Consider the following 17,283-nt stretch of genomic DNA (forward strand, 5'->3'; position numbering starts at 1 on the left):
AGGCACCGGGGAGGAATAACTTAGAATGGCCCTGATGAGGGGCTATTTTGAAATAGCAGCAGTGGAGCATCTACACACACCTTATTTAGAAATAGCTATTTTGGAATAGGTATTATTCATCGTAGAATGAGGTTTACAGATTTCGGAATAAGCAGTCCATTATTTTGAAATTATTTTGAAATAACGGAATGGCTGTGTAGAAGCTCACATTGTTATTTCTAAATAATGCTAGTTATCTCGTAATAACAGTGCAGTGTAGATGCACCCATATGGAAGTTGCCACAGCCAGTACTACCCCCTAGGAGTATGCTAGGAACCAGAGATGGATAGTCTAGCTTCCCATAATTCCCTTCTGATCAGAAAGAAGGTGTCGCTACCCTCCTTCCCTTCCCTTCAAAGTTAGAAATTGCTGAGATTTCCTTCCATGGAGTTTTTCACAAGGAGGAATGTTATAGCTCATGAACATAGGAATTATAGATCTTAAAATCATGGTTTTCATCAATGAGATTGGAGAATCAGACCAAATGAGTCTACTTTTTAATGGAGTCAGTTATACATATGTAATTATTTATTTTTAATGTCTCCTATTTTAAACATTAATCAATCTAAAATATGTCATCACTTGATGGCCTGCTAGGAGCAAGTGCTGTAGTCTCTGGATAGCTGCCTGCCAATATTTTGAATTAAGTGGAGGTTGGGTGAATTTCACATGAAAAATACTACTACAGTACATTCACCTACCTAAGAAACACTCAAATTGCATTTAATGTTGAATAAAATTTTAATATAACTCAGTATTCAGCCAGGTCAGCTGTATTATTACTCTGTAAAACATGACCAAATCCACCATTGGCTTTGGCAGTTAAGAAACTTTGTGAATCAAACTGACTACTAAATTGCTTTAAGATTAAAATTAAAATTCAAGTTGTTCAAAATGGTGCACCAAAGGTTTGTTGTATACTGTTGCTCCTCTTAAAATGGTGGTATAATTAACATTAAAATAGACCCCCACTTTTAAATCACTACAGATGATTCCACCAACACAAATGAAATCTGACGCATATTGACAAATTCTGTTTCTTTTCCTATGTAGGAAATTATTGAAGTTTTAGGCATGCTGCTGTTCCACAGAAGTGTACTGTTATGAAAAAATGACTGCTAAAATGACTAAAGTACATAACTGGAAAGGGTTAATAAGAGTTAAAGGAAATCTACAAAGAAAGTACTCTGTAATTCCCTAAATTTCTGGGTAGATTTATTTAGTAGCAAGACTAAAGGGGGGGAAAAACGCTTTAAAAATTGGGTTTATTAGGTGTTAACTGTTTGATTAGATAACTGTTTGCTTCCTAATGTCAGATGCCAGAAAATTTTTTAACATGGTTAAGAAGCGATACAAATTTTTTCCACTCAAGAAAAACATGATGTTCTGTATACGAATGAAAATATGGAATATTATATACTAATGAAACATTGGTGCATTGTTGTATTTCATTTTCTAGACTTTCAGAGAGTCCTGTATTATTGTACTATATTACTCTACATAAATGTATTTTAAAATGGCTAAAAGGAAAAAGTCAAAGTATGTTTAATAATTTACATTTTAATTCAGTATTGTTTGTAATACTTACTTGTAAGTTTGAAGGTAATATCTGTTTCCTCCAGCAATTTATTTTGCCTGCATTACACATGCATATTGGTTTATTAGTGTAGGGCTTTCTGATTAATTTGGAGCTGCTGTATTATATTTTCTTTATCTGCACTGAACTAAATTAGTTTTGTTACCTAACCACTACAGGATCAGGCCCTATATACAAAAACCAATATACCTTTTGAAAACAAATGGGACTGAGATTGTAATTTAGCATCTACCAGCCTTAGAAATATCTCTTTGAATTGCAGTTCCATACAATTTTAGAAACCACATTTAGCTGAATAGATTAGACACTTGCCAAGGTCAATTTGACAGTCCAAAGACAAACGTTTTTCATTATTTGAGTTATGTCATATAGAGGGCTTGATTCTTTCATGTCTGATTATGCTGAATGTATTTTTAGTGGATGAATATACTATGGACTTATGTGTGAAGCAAGGTACTACTCAATAACATAAAGGTTTGGCCAATGTTTTGAGGTTTTTGGAAGACATTAATAGAGAATTTTTTAAACTATTTCTATTAATGTTGCCCTATCAGGTGCTACTGATACCTCTAGGATTTGATTATCCTAAAAACTATACAATATATTTCTTGGCCAGGTGTCACCAAGATGTGGGGGAGACACCAGACCCTGCACCACCATCCACAGTCAGATGTGGCTCTAAGCTAGCAGGTAGAACAGGAGGTTTATTAAATGACGGGGACGCAGTGTAGCATAGACCTGTCAGCATAGAAACAGAAGCAATCAGTACAATCCAACTTTGAGAGAACAGAGCTCAGGGCCAGGGCCCTGGCTCTCCCCCCACCTCCTCAGCCAGATGAGACTGACTCACTACCCCTTCTGGTCCCAACCCTACAGCCAGGCTTCTCCTCTGGCCTGTGTCCTACTTCCCAGACAAAAGGTGTCATATGGTTTCCCCAAGGCTCAGGTTGCGAAGGGCATCTGTCATTGTGTATGTACGGGAGGCTGAGACAGGCTCCCTCAGTGGAAGTCACTCCGAAAATTCCTATTACCATGTAGGTATTGGCGCAGTGCCAAGGGAAACCAAGACATGCACACAAGGTTACTATGGGACTGTAGAAATCACATGCAACATAACATGGAGAATAAAATAAAATAAAATTCCTACACTCCCCACTTTGTAACAAAGGAGGCTACCAGTTTAATGTAATCTCTGGAAATATTTAAGTTAAACTAACATGTTATAAATGCATTGTTTGTAAACAGTTGTAAAGTAGGTACTTTCGAAGCATTCCTCCTCCTCTGCAGGCTATAATATTCTATCATCTGTTTACACATTGAGGGTCAGATTCTGCTCCCCATTTCCATCTGGGCAATTCCGTTGAAATCAAATGGGAAAGGGCAGTTGAAAAGGCAGCAGAAATTTAACCCTCCACCCTTTTCACTTTAGTCTCAGAGATGAGAACACTTCATGTAGTGCCAGTGGCTCTGAAAAAAACTATTAATTAAAAATCAAATTAGTCACTAAGGCTATGTCTAGACTGCAAGCCTCTTTCGAAAGAGGCTCTTTCGAAAGATACTTTTGAAAGAGTCTCTTTCGAAAGAGAGCGTCTAGACTGCACGCGGAACTTTCGAAAGAGCAAGCCGCTTTTTCGAAAGAAAGCACCCAGTGAGTCTGGATGCTCTCTTTCGAAGAAGCCCTATTTACATTCAAGAACGCCTTCTTTCGAAAGAAGCACTTTCGAAAGAAGGCGTTCTTCCTCGTGAAATGAGGTTTACCGCCGTCGAAAGAAAAGCCGCGTTCTTTCGATTTAATTTCGAAAGAACGCGGCTGCAGTCTAGACGCAGGTGAAGTTTTTTCGGAAAAAGGCTACTTTTCCCGAAAAAACCCCTGAGTCTGGACACAGCCTAACACAACTACATTGATTTAACAATTGAGTTACACTAGGATTGAATTTAACTCCACTGCATTTTGTTGGTCTCCTTTAATAAGCCACATTATTTAATGACTTTGTTTTTGTAACACAAACTACCAGATTCAGTTGCGTGTAACCAGCAAATTTGGCCAAATAAAAGTTGTGCACTCCAATCCAAATATTTTTTACTTTGTTTCTGCACACATAATCGCATGTGATTTATAGTTGTGTACAGAATTTTATGATAAAACCTCATTAATCACAAATTCATCAATGCAGCAAAAATATATCTAGGCAAACATGGTTTAACATTACAAACACAAGACATGTTTTAGGATGGAAGGAGGCCAGGATTCCCATCTTCAACTATCCCTTAACATTTCATAAATGACTAACTCATCATATCAGTGGTTTTCACATGGAAATATAAACACCACTGAAATTCCATGCACTATAAATGGCTAGGACGCTAGCACATAGAATTACCAAGAGTACTGTGACTCCTGAGTTCTGTACACAATATCAATTCAAGAAAGAAAACAACTTGGGCAGTTGTGTTAGCATGTTCTAATGGATAGGGCACTTGCCTGAGATTCAGGAGACCTCAGCTCTGTACTAGTACCAACTACATAACTTTACAGTAGCAAGTCACTTCTTGTTGCCTCTGTTTCCCCTCCCATTTTTTTGTTCTTAAGTCTTTTAAGAGCTTAGGGGCAAGGACTGTCTCTTGTCTCAATACACATGTACAGGGTCTAGCACAAATAATTGTAACTGGTGCTTCTAGACCTACTGTAACAGAAATTAATATAGATAATATAAGATGTGGGCCAAATGCTGCTCTCCTTAACACAATTTAAATCTGTAGTCAGCTCTAGATTCCTAATAATGTAAATGAGAGAAAAATCTGCTCTGTATATATATGTACATTCCCATCTATATTAATTTACCTAAACTGACTTTCGGCTTTACTCTGCCCTTCTTAGATGTTGAACTTAATGGGAATTTTGCATCAGTAAGGAGTTGCAAGCTCTGGGTCGTTTTAACTTCATAGTCTCATGAAGATAAGCTTGTCAATGATGGTGAGTAACTTTAAATCTAACGGGGCATGTCATGATACTGATTTTAAGCTGAATTCTATTACAAATCGATGGCACAGTGGGCACAAAGAACCACATTTATCCTATAGTTTTTAATAGCTTGCATTTAAGAATCAGGCAAGCTATTGTGAAGGACCAAGCTATATCCTGTGTGCACATTGGATGCTGAGAATAGTTTGCTAGTTTGGTAACTGATAAAAGACTGAAAAATCATGTAGTTCAAATCCAAATCCTTACTCTGGCAAACCTCACTCTGGTTTCAACAGGGATTGTGTTTGTGTAAAGATGGAGGACTTGCCCTATTTTGAACAAGTTATGCATTTACATCTAGCACTAGCAATTCAAGCACATCTTGTCTTTAATATTCCTAATTTGTTTAGGTCAAGGAGTGATTCTTACTGTGTGTTTGTACATAACCTAGAGCAATAGGGTCCCCCTCTTGATTTAATATATAAGTAAACAACAAAAATTGAACTTGTTATAGACATATGAAGAATAAGTTTTCCATAGTCATTTATCAGTTACAATTACCTCAAGCTTTGGAACATGTTTGAAACAGCCACATTCACAATGGGTTTTGGATTAAATTTGGATCCCAAATTTCCATGTCTAATCCCCAACCTTTGCCCTGCCTTTTTAAGGGTGTATTGTTTCTACACTATGCCACACCCTAGCTAGAATAGTGATAGAAATGTAGCCGTGTTATTCTGGGGTAGCTGAAGCAAAATGCAGGACAATGTAGCACTTTAAAGACTAACAAGGTGGTTTATTAGATGATGAGCTTTCGTGGGCCAGACCCACTTCCTCAGATCAAATAGTGGAAGAAAATAGTCACAACCATATATACCAAAGGATACATATATACCAAAGGATACACCCTAGCTAAGCATTTTTTAAGATGCTCTGGAAGGTTTCTATAGTACTCTGCTCTATTTGTATCAGTTGTTAATCCTGATATATAGAGCAGATTACAGAATTTAAACCTGAGAATATGGCTGTAGAATATATTAAACTTCCATGCTTAAAATGGACTCTTTATGTGAGAGTTCAATATAAGAAATTGGAATCCTACTTCTTATGCAACTTGTTGAGCTGCTTGAGTCAGATCTTGTAAACTTCATCCTTCCTTCCAGTTTAACAAATAAACCTTGTGGTTGTGGAATTGGATATTGATCCACTTCCATCCGGAGGTTTGTGGTGACTCTGTAGTCCTCAGAAATTCTCCTGCTACCATCAGATTTAGGAACAACTCACAATCAGTGTAACCCAATGACTAACTCAACAGGTGAAGTTCTTGCTTCTTTAGTTCTTTGGATTGTCTTTCTATGGATTCTTGCAAAGTGTAGGCACATAATCAAACTTAATTTGGGTTTTGGTATTTTTAAACAAGTATAATTTTCTTGTATGCCTTGTACCAAATCTTTGCAGGAATCAAAAACTGATTCATATTTTCCATTTCACCACTGGATCTTTTATATTATGTAAAGTACACCAATTCAGCTTTGTCATTTTAACTCAGTTTCTGTCCATTAGTGAAGTAACTTTGCCTTTTCTTGCAAATAATTAAACTGTAAACAAGTACTTTAGTAGTTTATATTGACTCAGAACTTCCAATAACCATATTTCCATTGGACCGTATTTTTGCATCAGTTTTTACAAGTACAATATGCTTCTATTCCTCTGAATTTAACATTAGTAAAGTTGTTTGTATTTTAATTTTAAAATGACAGATTTTGAACCAAATGCTCAGCTCCTGTGAGGATCTATCCCACTCTATCAATTTATATCCTGAGTATGATTCACAAATAATCTAGCAATGAGCAGTTTTTGACCAGTTGCTCCAAATTCACATAGTTGGCAAGTCTTTTTAGACTGATAGGTGACAATTATTCCCTTTCACTGAATTTCTCTCCCTGCTATTGTGCTTAAGAACAGGCTCTACATTCAGGTTCTTGACAGAACATTGCTTTGAGTGATGTGATGTTACCAAGTAAGAGATACTCGACTTCCTCCAGCTTCCTAATAACTTCTGGATATAGTGACTCCTCGGGTAAGAAGACAATAGCACTAGAGGTTCCTTTCCCTTATATGATGTGTAGGTGGCAAAGCTAATGTTATTGAACAGGCAGGCTGAGCTCACTGCAACGTTCATGCAGTGAGCCCCTGTTTGGTTTGCTGGAGGAAAAATGGCTGTCACCCCCGTTATGGGTAACAGAGGAGGAAGCAGGGAAGTTTACAATGGAGCAGGACAGGAGATGTGATCAGGAAGCAGCTGGAATATGTCAGGGAGAAGGCACTGCTCTTTGATCTGACTGGATAAGTATGTGTGGGGGTATGTCTACACTACCACCCTAGTTCGAACTAGGGTGGTTAATGTAGGCAACCGGAGTTGCAAATGAAGCCCGGGATTTGAATTTCCCGGGCTTCATTTGCATATTGCTGGGCGCCGCCATTTTTAAATGTCCGCTAGTTTGGACTCCGTGCCTGCGGCTACACGCGGCACGAACTAGATAGCTAGGACTAAGCTTCCTATTCTGAACTACCGTTACTCCTCGTGGAATGAGCTGTACCGGTAGTTCGGAATAGGAAGCCTAGTCCGAACTACCTAGTTCGTGCCGTGTGTAGCCGCAGGCACGGAGTCCGAACTAGCGGACATTTAAAAATGGCGGCGCACGGCAATATGCAAATGAAGCCCGGGAAATTCAAATCCCGGGCTTCATTTGCAACTCCGGTTGCCTACATTAACCACCCTAGTTCGAACTAGGGTGGTAGTGTAGACATACCCTGGATGTTTACGGTCTGTGCAATAACAGAAAAGTCCACTCTTACTAGGATTGGCCTGGCAGCACCTACTCACATGCCTACCTTCCAAAAGGACTCATGACCTATTGTGGGCATTATGATAGTCATCCTTTTCTATGTGGACTGTGAAGAATTTTTTCATCATACTGCCAGCTTGGCTGAAGTGGGATGGTTTATTTTTGTCTTCCTGCTGCATGTTTAGGGGTCCAGTGAGGCAGAATAGGGGGTAAGGTTACAATGTTGAAGCTTATTATGTAAAGCTTGTGGAAGATGTCCCACGCAGGTAGTCAATATGGATAAAATAGATTGGGAAAGATTTTAACTGAAAGTACCCCATAAAGGAGTGGAAGAAAGGGGTTGGGGAATCCTCTGTCTCAGACAATGGGAAGCTAACCTCTTTTCTTCTAGCCCCACCCTTAAGTGAGCTACAGAAAGGGGGTTCAGGGCTTCTATATCTAGTACAGTGGTGAGCTGACCGCCCTCCTTTTATAGCTGCCTTTCACCTGTCACAAGTGTGGTTGGAGACTGTCTGGAAATGATGAGGACCTGAACTGTGAAATTTATTGCTAAGAACCTCCAGACATTTTAGTCTATTAAAATGTGGCCTAATGAAACCACATCCATTGCCACCTGTCTTTTTCAGTGTAGCTGGACAGGTTCCTGGACAAAACACAAACACCAATGAGATATCCAGGTTGGGTTCTGTCTGTGAACAGCATTCAGTCGCATCCTTTCATGACAGGCTGTCTGACGCGGAACACAAAGTGATGCCTGAGGGCTTTTCACAGATGGACGGGAAATACCAAGCTCTTTCATTTCTTCCATGGAACTTTTATCTCTTTTGTGGGGTACATAGTACTGAACATTTCAAATTCTCATAGTCAGTCTCAAGTGGTTCTTGAGGAAAGCAAATCTTTTGGGGCTGAAATGTTCCTTTTTCAAACATAAAAAGATTAAAATATGGATTTTTTTCCTGCATGCCTTTAGCATTAAAAAACTGCATTTTATTACAACCTGTGTCTAAAAACTGATGATCAAGGGATGATCATTGAGGTTCCTGCTTTTTTAAGAGCATCTTCTTTGCTCACAAAAACATCCACATTCTACTCAGCATATATATTAATTTTTGACCACTTTCACCATTGTGATATAAATGCCAGAACCTATGCAGGCTCAGAATGAGTTGAGAAAGAGACTGAAACTCTCTTCTCTCCCACTTCCACTGGCTTTCTACTCTTAACAGTGGGATGTCTATTCCTCACTAATATCAGAACAAGCTTTCAATATGAAAAGTTCCTTTCCTAATTCCTTCAGACTTTCTGTGAGCAAGGATGAAATTGGCTTTTGAAATATATAAGGATGTTATAGCTGATTCTTCTCAGGGGTCTGTCATACGATATTAGCAGTTATCTAGTTATATTACTGTCAAAATGTGTTGGCAATACATTTAACTTTACTAGTACCATATGAGTGTCTATTTCTGTTAAAATACAACCTGTGACTCAAATGGCTGAAAATGAACAGGGTTTAATGGAAAAAACTGCTAATGCTTTCAGATTTTCATGTTGCAATTATGTTAGTAAAAGAATAATATCCTTTACCACGTAACTTTAATGCACACTGTGTCAATGTGTTCACGTATGCTTTAAAAACATACCTGAACCTCTTTTGTGTCTCCATGTCTTTATACTCTAGGTATTCTTACCCTTTCTCATCCTCTTAGATCCATTCAAATCTCTTTATATGTATCTGATTTGCGAGCCAAGTTTTCATTGTAGCTGAGAAGTAAAAAATGTCTGCTTACTCTACCTAATAGCATTACCATTTTTCATTTGTACTCACTTAAGCCTATTTTATTAATACAGCTATATATGTTTAGCCATTGTGGGGGATTACTATTAGATATTCCAATAAATAATTGTTCATTTTAAGGATAAAGCAAGCAGGAATTTGCTTCCAAAGCATATTCAACAGTGTTCTGACAACTTACAGTTGATCGCTTTTAATTACATAGGGCTTTCTTCTAGCAATTTATCCTTAAATCCCCTGATAATCCCAGCAAAATTTTGATGTCAAATAATGGACCACTCCCTTTACAATTCAATAATATGCACCTGTCAAGAAAACTGTCTAAATTATTGCAATCCTTTTTTCAGTATAATAATCCAAAATCTTAAAATGGGAATAGAATTTAAAATGTGAAGTTCTGTGAGGGAAAATAAGAAGTGCTTGGTTTACATGCCTTTCTCCTAAAATGGAGAAGGAAAATTCAGCTAACACACTTTGCTCTGTAATTTCATTTTATATTAATTTTGTTCAGACTCACAACTGAACAAGTTTTCTTAAAGGGGGATACATAGCTGAAAATAGGATATTTACAAAAAGATTTGAGATCTGTAGTCTTTTAAAATTAATCAAAATGTAACATATATAAAGTTTTTTTAATGTAATTCTGGTCACAAGCAATTATAAATATTCTGGGGCTGCTCTTTGAAATTAAAAAAGAAGAAGAAGAAAAGAAACTTGGGTGTGAACATTCAGTTGAACTGGGCATTAGGCAAAGTGCCATCCATTAAAGACCCACAGAGGTTTTGTCCACATTTTTCTGATTGAACACTATTCTCATAGTCAGTCAGAACGCAGTACAAGTTGCCAGAAACCATTCATCAGACTCCTGCAGAAAAGCCTGTCAGCTAGGGCTGTAGGCCTAGAGCCAGGCTGTCAAGTTTTGGGCTTGCAGCCAGTCTGTCATGGTCTAAGGCTGGTAGCCAAGCAGTAACTTTGATGTTCAAGGGGTTAGCCAACTGGTATGTGAGGGTGGCCTATCAGCTCAGAACTAATATACCACACTCAAAGGTCATGAGTTCTGAAACTAATCTGGCTGTTATAGTATCTCTAATAAAAATGGAGGTAGACATTTTATATTGTAAAAAATGTTCAAATTATTCCAGTATTTGTTTTGATTAAAATTTCCATTACATGTGCCTTTCATTATGCAACTCAATTAGTATATAAAAGATTTTCTGTTTTAAAATGTTCAAATGAGCATAATTGTTCAATTTGGAAAGATTACAATGCTTTTATTTAATTAACACTGCAATAAATACTTCATTCTGTAATGAACCCCATCCTTTTAGGCCATTAACCATTCAATAAATGTACAGTGTGGAAGGTTCTTTATGGGGAAGAAGATAAATAAAGCTATTTAAATCAGTGTACAACATCTATGATGCTAAGCAGCAAATTATAGCTTTTTGTGTCTCATTCACTAGAGTTGTACCTTGATTACAAACATATGGGACTGCTATAAACACTAAACATTTCAATTGCAGTTATGAACAGTGAGCCACACTATGCTCTTTCAAATTCTGCAAACAGAAATGTACTCTGAGGTGCTCTTACAAACAAAAGAAGTTAACAAACACCTATAGAGAGAGAGATAGCAAGAGAGAAGCTTGTTGGGCTATACAAACTGTTAGAATTTTCAGATTTAGAACTAACTCTTTTATTTCCAAACAAGGGAGGGAAACAGACTAATAAAACTCTATACTATTAAATAATTTACCACAGTCATAAGGCTAGAATGGTGGTGGTGGGAGGAGGAATCCCTTGACAATACTGAAGCATGGAACATCTATATCAGGGCAATCTGTTCCCTGAATTAATGTAGTACTGATATGATACTTTGAACCTGCTACTGTAAATGTGCCCCTGTACAACATTAGGAATACAGTACAAACTATTATTCTTTAGCCCCACTGCTTAGATAACATTAGCTATTGGTATGCCCTCAGTTTGAGCAACATAATGCATACATTTAAGTATGTAAGTAAGAGATAAAAACTGAACTATGCAAGATTTGAAATACTGTTGAGATACAAATGTAAAGCAAAATCATGTAACCCTGGCAGTTCAGTGAGAGGTTTGACTGAATAAAGAGGGAAGGCCCTCACAGACAAGGTGTTAAACCCCTTCTAATTCTGTCAAGTCAATAGAAGCTGACAGCTTTGGATGCTGGACAAAAGAGTCTGACAATTTTAAATTTTCCAGTCCTTGCTATGCTCTAAGATTTGGTCCTAAATTTGTAAGGCTTAAAAATACTAGTAAGATTTAAGAGTCATTTAAGGGAAATTCCACCGTGTTATATTTCATGTCCTTGCATTGTCATATACAACCATGTAAAATATGGGGACAAAACTATTAGAGCTTTAAAATGGAGACTCAGCCAAAACCCTCGCTGACCTGAAGCTTGCCAAAAACCTCGCTGACCTGAAGCTTGCCAAAAAATGGCAGCATAACCACTAACTAAATCTAACTTGCAAACTTCACAGAAAGAAGGTCTCTTTGTCAAACAGTGATATCATTTAGGAATATGGATATATTCAAGTTTTTATGGGACAAAAGATTGTATTGTTTGATTAGCCAAACCATCCTTTTTGGTAATCCAAGTTCAACATTCTGAAGCCTTCAAAATTTGTTTTGAAAACATTACTGTTATTTTAAAGTGTTTGAAAGCTACTAGCTAGCATTCTTGTATGTCTCTCCCTGAAGTCCATTACAATATGAGCTTACTTTTAAATTATTTGAAATTAAATTAATCCACAAAAACATAATTAGACAGTCTTTATTATCCAGAATCACCATCCAGAATCTCATCTTGAGACATGTTACACCACACTATATATTTCTTCACTAATATTTGAAATATTTGTTCCTCAACATAAAAAAAGAATCTATCCTGTGTAATTTAAAAACTGTTGAATAAAGAAAAATCAATAATTAAATGTTAGAAAAGCCTAAGGCTGCAATTTAAAAAACAGAAAATCCTGCCACAACTTCCATCAATGTTAAGTGTTTGTAAGGCATTTTAACTACAGCTGAAAACAAGAAAACATTTAAAATTAGCTTTCTTAGGAAGTTTAGCCATCTGTTTTTCTATATGTTGTGGAAAGGGGAAAAACCCTATTCTTATTATGCAAAAATAAATTGTATAATTTTACAGGCATTTTATTAAAAAGAGGAACTTTGTATCTGTCAGTGAGATTTCATAGAAAGAGTCTTGTTCTTGTTCTTTTTCATTTTAAATAATGATATGCATGTTTTTAAACTCTATTGGTTTAAAAGGATTAAGGAGCAGAATATTTTGACATTTACTATACAGTCTTGTTGGTTAAAGTGTTAAATCAGGTAAAAACTCAGTATGCTATTTCCGTTTTGTGGTCTCGTGTCTTTTTATGAGCTCATAGCACTTAAAACATAATGGATTGGATTGTGGGTACTGTAGACATTTTGGACTGAAGTAGTACCATATTTGTATATAGTCTCCTGTATATCAATAGAGGTTGTCTCAAAGTAAGATGCTTATGATATGGCATCTAATTCTGGGGTTTAGATGCCTATGTCCCACTTTTGGCTCCACAAAACTGTAGCTGAACTTTGTAGGAGCCTACACTCTCTCTGGTCCAATGTCCCTAGTGGAACAGTTTTCTGGGGAGGATAGTGGAAAAAGCACATGACTGACTCTATAGTCCCGTGTTTTGGAAGTTCACCTGGTAGACCAAGTATCCAGTCCCCCTGCACCAATCAATCTTTCAGTTTTTATCCAATGGCTGTAGTCCAAGCCACTGATGACAAGTAGTGAAACGTTCTTCTGCTTTCATGTGTGGGATCTTCTCAGTGATCTCCTCCTCCTGCTTGTCATTGTCACTCTGAGGCTACATCTAGATTACATCCCTCTGTCAATAGAGGATCTTTTGAAAAAGCCTGCCATTTTTAAAAGAACCACGTCTAGACCACGTCTAGACCGTGGTTTTACTTTTGAAATGGTGCTTGTTCGAAAGAGTGCCATGAAGTGATACTGCAAATGAAGCGCTGGTTATCTGAGGTGTTTGTGTTTGTATACTAATGCGAGAAGCCTGGGCAACAAACAGGAAGAACTGGAGGCCCTGGCCCAGTCCAAGAAATATGATTTAATTGGGATAACAGAGACTTGGTGGGATGACTCGCATGACTGGAGCGCTGTCATGGAAGGGTATAAACTGTTCAGGAAGAACAGGCAGGGGAGAAAAGGAGGAGGAGTCGCACTATATGTAGGAGAGCACTATGATTGCTCTGAACTCCAGTATAAAGAGGGAGAAAAACCTGTTGAAAGTCAGTGGCTGTGTCTAGACTGGCATGATTTTGCGGAAATACTTTTAATGGAAAAGTTTTTCCCTTAAAAGTATTTCCACAAAAGAGCATCTAGATTGGCACGGATGCTTTTGCACAAAAAGGGAACTTAAGCACAAAAAGGAAGCTTACAAAAAGTGGAAACTTGGACAAATGACCAGGGAGGGGTTTAAATGTATAGCTCGAGAATGCCGGGGGGTTATCAGGAAGGCGAAAGGGCAAATGGAATTGCAACAGGCTAAGGATGTGAAGGATAACAAGAAAGGTTTCTACAGGCATGTTAACAAGAAGAAGGTGATCAGAGAGGGTGTGCAGCCCCTACTGGATGAAGCAGGTAACCTAGTGATACATGATGTGGGGAAAGCTGAAGTACTTAATGCTTATTTTGCCTCTGTATTCACGGACAAGGTGGGCTCCCAGAATAATGCATTATGGGATGAAGATGGACAGCCCTTGGTGGATAAAGAACAGGTTAGGAACTATTTAGAAAAGCTAAACGTACACAAATCCATGGGTCCGGACTTAATGCATCCGAGGGTACTGATGGAGTTGGCAAATGTCATTGAGGAGCCTTTGGCCATTATCTTTGAAAAGTCGTGGAGGTCGAGAGAAATCCTGGATGATTGGAAAATGTAGTGCCCATCTTCAAAAAAGGGAAGAAGGAGAATCCAGGGAACTATAGGCCGGTCAGTTTTACCTCGATTCCTGGAAAAATCATGGAAGGGATACTTAAGGAATCCATTTTGAGGCACTTGGAAGAGAGGAAAGTGATTAGGAATAGTCAGCATGGATTCACAAAGGGAAAGTCGTGCCTGACCAATCTGATTAGCTTCTATGATGAGGTAACTGGCTCTGTGGACGTGGGAAAGTCAGTGGATGTGATATATCTTGACTTTAGCAAGGCTTTTGATACCGTCTCCCACAATATTCTTGCCAGCAAGTTAAGGGAATGTGGATTGGATAAATGGACAGTAAGATGGATAGAAAGCTGGCTAGAAGGTCGGGTCCAGCAGACAGTGATCAACAGCTCGATGTCAGAATGGTGGTTGGTTTCTAGCGGAGTGCCCCAAGGTTCGGTTCTAGGACCGGTTTTGTTCAATCTTTATTAATGACCTGGATGAAGGGGGATTGCACCCTCAGCAAGTTTGCAGGTGAAACGATGATATGGGGAGAGGTAGATACACTCGAGGGCAGAGATAGGGTCCAGAGTGACTTAGACAAATTGGAGGATTGGGCCACAAGAAATCTGATGAGGTTCAACAAGAAAAAGTGCAGAGTCCTGCACTTGGGACGGAAGAATCTCAAGCATTATTACAGGCTGGGGACCAACCAGCTAAGTAGTAGTTCTACAGAAAATGACCTGGGGGTTACAGTGGATGAGAAGCTGGATATGAGTCAACAGCTAGAAGGCTAATGGCATATTAGGTTGCATTAGGAGTAGCATTGCCAGCAGATCCAGAGATGTGATTTTTCCCCTTTATTCGGCTCTGGTGAGGCCACATCTGGAGTATTGTGTCCAGTTCTGGGCCCCCCCACTATAGAAAGACTGTGGATGCTGTCATGATTATGAGGGTTAGCCAGCAGCCTGGGGATTAAGGGGTTAACTACACCTAGCCAGGTGAAGTGACCAATAGGAATGTAGGTGGGACTTTTCAAACTGGGACAAAGGAATTTGGTTTTTTTTCCTTTCTCCCTTTTGTCTCTGAGTGAGTTCTCTGCAGCTACAGAGAGGGACAAGCATGTCTCTCTCTCTCCAAGACACCATTCTTCATTTTCTGTAAGTAGGGTAAAGTTTAGGTAGTTTCGTTAGGTTTTATTGTTTTAAGGATGGGGTATGGGATCTGAGATCTGGCACTGTTTAAAAGATGTTTTGGCTTTTCTTTGTAACTAAGTTCTAAGCCCATGGAGTTTCTCCATAAGTATATTTTGTTACCTTCCTATCTAGTCATTATACCTGCAACAGGAATATTGTGTAATAATAAAAGTTCTTTCCTTTCTTTTTGTTAACCTGGCATTGGTTAATAGTGTGCCCTGATTTTTATTTTAGGGGTGAGATTTCCCAAATGATCTTTCCCCTGGTTTCTTTAGCAACATTTGGGTGGTGGCAGCGGAAGTTTTATTCCCAAGATTTAGGTTTTTAAGATTTTGGGGGAAGTTTTATACCAAAGCCTGGTAGATAAGGCTTTGGGGTACACTTGCTGGCCCCCACTTCTGCATTTATCATGCCAGAGTGGGGAAGGAGCCATGACAGATGCATTGGAGAGGGTCCAGCGGAAGGCAACCAAAATGATTAGGGGGCTGGAGCATATAACCTATGGGGAGAGGCTGAGGGAGTTGGGTCTGTTTAGTCTGCAGAAGAGAAGAGTGAGGGGAGATTTGATAGCAGCCTTCAACTTCCTGAAGGGAGGTTCCAAAGAGGATGGAGAAAGGCTGTTCTCAGTAGTGACAGATGGCAGAACAAGGAGCAATGGTCTCAAGTTTTGGTGGGAGAGGTCCAGGTTGGATATTAGGAAAAACTATTTCACTAGGAGGGTAGTGAAGCACTGGAATGGATTACCTAGGGAAGTAGTGGAGTCTCCATCCCTAGGGGTATGTCTACACTACAAAGTTAGTTCGAACTAACGGACGTTAGTTCGAACTAACTTTAATAGGTGCTACACTAGCGCTCCGCTAGTTCGAATTTGAATCGAACTAGCGGAGCGCTTAGTTCGAACTAGGTAAACCTCATTTTACGAGGACTAACGCCTAGTTCGAACTAGCTAGTTCGAACTAAGGGCTGTGTAGCCCTTTAGTTCGAACTAGTGGGAGGCTAGCCCTCCCCAGGTTTCCCTGGTGGCCACTCTGGCCAACACCAGGGAAACTCTATGCCCCCCTCCCGGCCCCGGACCCCTTAAAGGGGCACGGGCTGGCTACGGTGCCCGTGCCAGGTGCAAGCCTGCCAGCACCCAGCTAGCAGACCCTGCACCTGGCACGGCACAGAGCCACCCACCCGATGCCCCCCAGCCCACCCCCTCTTGCCGGGACCAGGCTGGCGGCTCCCGGGAGCTTGCCCTGGACCGCAAGAGGCGGGCACCTTCCTGGGCTAGTGCGGACATCGTGGACCTCGTCCACGATCTCCGCACTAGGCACAGGAAAGTGGCTGTCTAGGGCAGGAGAGCTGCCAGCCTGGCCACCCAGGACCAGGTGTGCATGAAAATCAAGGGGGTCCACTGAGACCCCCGACACTGAGCCCTGAGCTTACAATGGCCGTCCTGGGTCAGACCAAAGGTCCATCTAGCCCAGTAGCCTGTCTGCCAACAGCGGCCAACCCTAGGGACCCTGGAGGGGATGGACTGAAGACAATGACCAAGCCATTTGTCTCGTGCCATCCCTCTCCAGCCTTCCACAAACTTTGGGCAGGGACACCACTCCTACCCTCTGGCTAATAGGACTCCATGGACCCAACCTCCATCACTTTATCTCACTTCCCTTTAAACTCTGTTCTAGTTGTAGCCTTCACAGCCTCCTGCAGCAAGGAGTTCCACAGGTTAACTATTTGCTTTGTCAAGAAGAACAACTTTCTCTTACTAGTTTCAAGCCTGCTACCCATTCCTTTCCTTTGGTGTCCTCTAGTCCTTCTTTATGGGAACTCAGGAAGAACTTTTCTGAATGCACCCTCTCCACCCAACCCCTGCTTTTAGAGAC

This window comes from Pelodiscus sinensis, chromosome 11 (genome assembly GCF_052426305.1).
Source record: "Pelodiscus sinensis isolate ZL-2025 chromosome 11, ASM5242630v1, whole genome shotgun sequence".
NCBI classification, from domain to species: Eukaryota; Metazoa; Chordata; order Testudines; family Trionychidae; genus Pelodiscus; species Pelodiscus sinensis.